The 6,936-nt window shown below is 38.7% G+C and overlaps 2 protein-coding genes across 2 annotated transcripts in view; both read right to left on the reverse strand.

The window, feature by feature from the left end:
- LOC106092157 (5-hydroxytryptamine receptor 2A) overlaps positions 1–5,165 on the reverse strand; it is a 490,553-nt gene extending 485,388 nt beyond the window's left edge. The window contains exon 1 of the mRNA XM_059370043.1: positions 5,085–5,165. The gene's annotated coding sequence lies outside the window, so the exon portion shown is untranslated. The remainder of the gene's footprint in view (positions 1–5,084) is intronic.
- LOC106092119 (5-hydroxytryptamine receptor 2A) overlaps positions 1–6,936 on the reverse strand; it is a 176,263-nt gene that overhangs the window by 95,513 nt on the left and 73,814 nt on the right. The gene's annotated exons all lie outside the window — the stretch shown is intronic.

The raw sequence follows: 6,936 nt of genomic DNA on the forward strand, positions 1-6,936 counted from the left end.
GCCTTCTGCGTCCTAGTCGTCGGACTAAACTCTTTGGTTCTAGAAAAAGACAGACTTAAGTATATAAGTGGCAATGTCCGCAACCGAAGCAACTCTTCCAGACATAGCTTCAAGTGCTTACCACGCTCTTAGCTTGCCTCCGCACTTGGTTGAATCCCCACCCAGTTACATCCACGCTTAGTTCGCATCCGAGCTTGGCTCGCATCTGCGCCCAGTTGCATCCGCGCTTAGTTTGCATCCGCACTTAGCCTGCATTCACACTTTGCATGCATCCGCACTTAGCTTGTATCTACACTAAGCTAGCATCCGCCGCACAAAGCCTGTATCCGCACTTAGTTTCATCCGCACCCAGTTTCATCCGCGCTTAGTTCGCATCTGCACACAGCCTATATTCACATTATGCTTGCATCGTCACTTAGCTAGCATCCGCACCCAGTTCCATCCGCGCTTAGCTCGCATCTGCAATTTGATTACAAGAGTACATAGACTAACATACGGACATAGCTAAATCAAATCAGAAAGTGATTTTGAGTCGATCGGAATACTTATCAATGGGTCTATCTCTCTCCCTTGGGGGTGTTACAAACAAATGCACTAAGCTATAATACCCCGTACCACAGTTGTGTTGTAGGGTATAAATATGGATGGACTGACTAATATATCCCAACTATATCACTTTGTATCGCCAATAAACTAATGTCAAAAAGTTTTTAATAGTTCATTCATGCCATTTTCCCTTAGGCTATACACAATTATCCTACTTTCCCATAATTTTTCTTAGAGGTATTGATAAAATCACCGTTTAGATGATAATCGAAGTTTTGTACATTTTAAATGATTTCTAGATTGAATTATGACATGACATCAGAATTTGTTTAGTATTTTGCGGTAATTGAGTTATGGACCTTGCGCGTGTGTGTGTGTACGAGAAGCTTATGCAATATATATGTACGTGTGTGTTTGTGCTATAATGCCAACCACAATCGGCTAACTGAAACCAATCGACTGTAACGTAATGGAAAATTTGCGGTGACATGATAAATAATTAAAGCCTGATAATAATTTCAGTATTTCCATCTAATGACATTGACATTCTCCTTTGTCAGTTGGCACACAAACAGGTGGCATATTGAATGATAATTAAAAAGAAAAACAAAAAGACTCTATGAGGCACAAAAAAAAACATTGGTGTTTGATGGGTCTAATAGAACTTTGTGATTTGTTTGAAAAAAACTTTTGTATGATTCACTTTTGTTGTGTCATTTTCTAATATCGTGGCAGTAATTCCTTATTGCCTTATTACTAGCATGACATTGAATTTTTATTTATTTCTACCAGCATGTTTCCAAAAGCTTTATTGCCTTTTGACTTTTAAATCTATACTTCCGCAATCACATGGCAAGGCATTTTATTTAATAATTGATTGCAGTGCTTTTTTTTGTGTTATTGAAAGTAATATTAAGGAAATTGAAAATTTAGCAATGACATCTTCATAAAGTAGATGATTAATGATGTTTAAAAAACAAATATCGTAATCCATCAAGCATATGAGTTTCAACAGAAACACAAAATAAAGCAGAAATGCGAGGCATGTGTAAAAAGTTAACTCATGGATAATAATAAGAAGAAATAACAAAAAAGAGAGTGCTAAATTCGGCCGGGCCGAATCTTATATACCCTCCACCATGGATCGCATTCGTCGAGTTCTTTGAGCAGTATCTCTTTTTAGTCAAACAAAGAATAATGAATATGGTCGGATTAGCAGCTATATCAAGTTATAGTCCGTTTCGGGGCTCCAGAAGCGAAATTGGGAGACCGGTTTATATGGGAGCTGTATCAAGCTATATATCGATTCAGACCATATTGCACACGTATGTTGAAGGCCATGGGAGAAGCCGTTGTACATAATCTGTGCCAAATTAGATGAGAATTGCGCTCTCTACAGGCTCAAGAACTCAAGATCCCAGATCGGTTTATATGGCAGCTATATCAGAGTATAGACCGATTTTAACCATACTTGACACATTTGTTGGATATCATAAAAAAATCACGTCGTGCAAAATTTCATTTCAATCGGATAAGTTTTGCGCATTCTAAAAGCTCAAGCATTCAAGACCCAAGATCGGTTTATACGGCAGCTATATTAGGTTATTGATTGATTTGAACCATACTTCGCACAGTTGTTGGAAGTCGTAGCAAAACAAGTCTTGCAAAATTTTATTCCAATCCGGTTTATATGGCAGCTATATCAGGTTATTAACCGATTTGAACCTAACTTAGCACAGTTGTTGGAAGTCATAGCAAAACAATTTTTGCAAAATTTTATTCCAATCGAATAGGAATTGCGCCCTCTAGAGGCTCAAGAAGTCAAGACCCAAGATCGATTTATATGGCAGCTATATCAGCGTATAGACCGATTTCAACCATACTTGGCACGGTGGTTGAAAGTGATATCAAAACACTATATGCAAAATTTCAGTCAAATTGGATGAGAATTGCGCCCTCTAGAGGCTCAAGAAGTCAAGACCCAAGATCGGTTTATATGGCAGCTATATAAAGGTATGGACCCATTTGAACCTAACTTAGCACAGTTGTTGGAAGTCATAGCAAAACAAGTCTTGCAACAAACAAACAAACAAGTCTTATTCCAATCGGATAAGTTTTGCGCATTCTAGAGGCTCAAGAAGTCAAGATCCAAGATCGGTTTATATGTCAGCTATATCAGAGTATAGACCGATTTTAACCATACTTGACACATTTGTTGGATTTCATAAAAAAACACGTCGTGCAAAATTTCATTTCAATCGGATAAGTTTTGCCCGTTCTAGAGGCTCAAGAAGTCAAGACCCATGATCGGTTTATATGGCAGCTATATTAGGTTATTGATTGATTTGAACCATACTTCGCACAGTTGTTGGAAGTCATAGCAAAACAAGTCTTGCAAAATTTTATTCCAATCGGATAAGTTTTGCGCATTCTAGAGGCTCAAGAAGTCAAGATCCCAGATCGGTTAATATGGCAGCTATATCAGAGTATAGACCGATTTTAACCATACTTGACACATTTGTTGGATATCATAAAAAAATCACGTCGTCCAAATTTCATTTCAATCGGATAAGTTTTGCGCATTCTAAAAGCTCAAGCAGTCAAGACCCAATATCGGTTTATATGGCAGCTATATAAGGGTATGGACCGATTTGAACCTAACTTAGCACAGTTGTTGGAAGTCATAGCAAAACAAGTCTTGCAAAATTTTATTCCAATCGAATAAGAATTGCGCCCTCTAGAGGCTCAAGAAGTCAAGACCCAAGATCGGTTTATATGGCAGCTATATCAGGTTATTAACCGATTTGAACCTAACTTAGCACAGTTGTTGGAAGTCGTAGCAAAACACGTCGTGCAAAATTTCATTCCAATCGGATAAGAATTGCGCCCTCTAGAGGCTCAAGAAGTCAAGATCCAAGATCGGTTTATATGGCACCTATATTAGGTTATTGACCGATTTGAACCTAACTTAGCACAGTTGTTGAAAGTCATAGCAAAACAAGTCTTGCAAAATTTTTTTCCAATCGGATAAGTTTTTGCGCATTCTAGAGGCTCAAGAAGTCAAGATCCAAGATCGGTTTATATGGCAGCTATATCAGGTTATTTACCGATTTGAACCATACTTGGCACAGTTGTTGGAAGTCGTAGCAAAACACGTCGTGCAAAATTTCATTCCAATCGGATAAGAATTGCGCCCTCTAGAGGCTCAAGAAGTCAATACCCAAGATCGGTTTATATGGCAGCTATATCAAAACATGGACCGATATGGCCCATTTACAATACCAACCGACCTACTGAAATAAGAAGTATTTGTGCAAAATTTCAAGCGGCTAGCTTTACTCCTTCGGAAGTCAGCGTGCTTTCGACAGACAGACAGACAGACGGACGGACAGACGAACGGACAGACGGACGGACATGGCTATATCGACATAAAATCTCGCGACGATCAAGAATATATACTTTATGGGGTCTCAGACGAATATTTCGAGTAGTTACAAACAGAATGACGAAATTAGTATACCCCCCATCCTATGGTGGAGTGTATAATAACGAAATTATGAATGCTTTATAAAAGCGAATGGTAGCAATCCGTTCTCTGGTATGTGTATTATAAAGCGGATTTCCATGTAATGGGACTCTAGGGCGTATACGTACCCGAATGGCATACCATGAAACACTCATACGCATAGATGTACACCGGCTATTGGGTTTCAAAGAAAGTTTAAATGTTGTGTTTTAGACCGACAACTATTGAAGAGGAATTTATTTATTCTGTTTGCAATACATCCAAGTATAGATTGAAGACCATACAAAGTATATTTTGATTGTCATTAAATTCAAAATGGATCCGTGTCTGGTCGTCCGTCCTTATGTCATTTTTAATGACGACGGATCGTTCAAAAGTAGATGAATATATTCAGCTGAAATTTTGCCCGTGCAGTGCAAATCGGATCAAGTTGGGATAAACTGTCTCATGGAAGGGTCTGGAAACCTCTAATAACTTAACATTTTTACAAAAAGAAAACGTTTTGTTTAGTTAAATGTCGATTGTTGTTAAATTTGTTCATCAAGTTTGCCCATGTTACAGTTTAAAAATCATAAATCATAACTTAGTGCCGTAACTGCCAGTTTTTGTAGCCGCCATTCAAGAAGGGGTATGTTGACTTTTCTTTGCCACCGTTGCTTATCATGACTCAGTCAGACCATAGCCTCCGGTTGGGTATTAAACCCCGGCGCACTGATAATCCAAGTACGCTACCAAATCAGCTAACGGAGCTCTCAGCAATGCATAATAAATACAGTTGCGATAAATTGTTTCGAAACCCAAATATGGGTCTAATTAAAAAGCTGTGTCTTTTAACCCTTGTTGATAAACAAAGTAGTACAAATAATTTCTGGCATATGTTCAGTAAAATAAATTGCAAGTTATTTTAAATTAAAGCAAAAAAAAAAAAAAAACTTTTGAATACCTGACGAAAAAGCATTGCCACTTTTTTTCATTTCACACATCAATGACAAATAGTTTGTTATGAACTTACCTATCAACAGCAATGGCCACCAAATGCAATATCGATGCCGTGCAACATAAAACATCAATGGATGTCCATATGTCACACAATTCCGGTCCCAATATCCATCCTTGACTTATCTTTTGTTTGTATGGGTATTTTTTTCCATTTATTCCACAGCATCCCAACAGAGTTAATTATATTGCAAAGAAAATGGAAAAGAAAAAAGTGAGAGAGAAAAAATTTATTCAAAAGTCGAAAGTAATTATATTGCAGTCAGAAGTTGATTAACTCTTATATCACCGAAAATAATCGGCAAATGAATTTTTTAACAAAAAATACTTTTTTTTTTTGTTTTTGTTCATAATAACCGGTGCTGGTTGGAAAGAAACAAAGAAAGCTTTTTCTAAAGGCAATCTGTAAGAAACCTTTCTCCCTCTTGTATGAGGTAAAAATCAAATCAAAAAAATCGTAGAGACAAAATTTCTGTACCAAATTCAAATTTTATTTCATCCAGCCAGTGGTCTAAGGGTTTTTGTTTATGTTTATCTATAGAATAGAAAAGCAAAACTATAACAAGTTAAAGCGTGCTAAGTTCGGCCGGGCTGAATCTTATATACCCTCCACTATGGATCGCATATGTCAAGTTCGTTGAATGAATTTTTCAAAAATTTATGAGCTATGTCAAGTAATTCACAACATCGGACATTGTATCAAGGAAAACACAGTGTTCGTAGCCAGTGGTCGCAGCAATCTATCTAGCCATAATGTTCAGAGGCATTAGATGTAGTACTAAATTCAGTGCATCAGATGGTGTCGTCCTCAGTGCGGTTGCGATGCAAAAACCAGCCATCCTGTCGCGTTCTCTCTCTCTCTCTCTCTCTCTCTAGTCTTTGGTCTGCTCGTCCTTGTCTTCTGTCGGGGCATGGGTACAAATAAAGCAGACGTTGAAAAATTTGGTTTTTTACGAAATGTGGCAAGTCTCTCATCCTCCGGAGTAAAACTGGCGACAAGGTGATTCAGTCTCCCACTAACATCCAAAATTCATGGCAATTCTATTTTGTATAGTTCGTCATCATTTAGGGTTGTTATGACACTATTCTCGGTCCATTACACTTCCTCTAAGGCGGTAATATCTGCCTGGTACTTCCCTAATACATCCACCAGCCTGTATACTGCACCTTCTCTATAGAGAGTGCCGACATTCCAGGTGCAGATCCGCAAATCATGGTCCGTTTTTCCTTTGCGTGAGTTGTCAACTTTAGGGAAGTCCCTTGTTAGTATTATTTTATTTCTCGGAGTAATCCTTATAATTTTTGAAGAGGCTGGTTATTTGCCCATCGCCACAACCGCAAGGGTTATGTGAGATCGCAAATGTATCCCTCTATATGGGAGGCGCTTGCTCCAAGATCGGACGCTCGCTTCCAGCCGCCCCTAACCCGTAAACAGACGCCAATAACTCGCCTTGTCATTTTGAGTATCATTGGCACTCAGTATTGAGAGTCAGTGCCAACTGACCCGTCACTGAGACGACTTTCCTTTCGAAATCGCTGACTGTTCGCGGCCGCATCTGCAGGTACTCTGCATGAAAACGAAGCTTTCCACTATTCGCAACCTATGCACGCATCTGGTAGCTTTAGGCTAAGATTCCCGTGATGAACGCCACACAAGGTGGAGCTCAAAGTTTCAGCACATGTGGTGCTCAGAGTTATTCCGTGTCGGCCGGGAGCTATATCAGGTAAGATATAGCTAGAATGTAGGGACGGTGAAAATTAATATTCCCTTTAACTAAGTTCACCGATGGTGGAGGGTTCTCAAGATTCGGCCTGGCAGAACATAGCAGGTGTTTACTTGTTTAACAAAAATCTTTACGTCCGTTCCT

Source organism: Stomoxys calcitrans, chromosome 5 (genome assembly GCF_963082655.1).
Source record: "Stomoxys calcitrans chromosome 5, idStoCalc2.1, whole genome shotgun sequence".
In the NCBI taxonomy this organism is placed as follows: Eukaryota; Metazoa; Arthropoda; class Insecta; order Diptera; family Muscidae; genus Stomoxys; species Stomoxys calcitrans.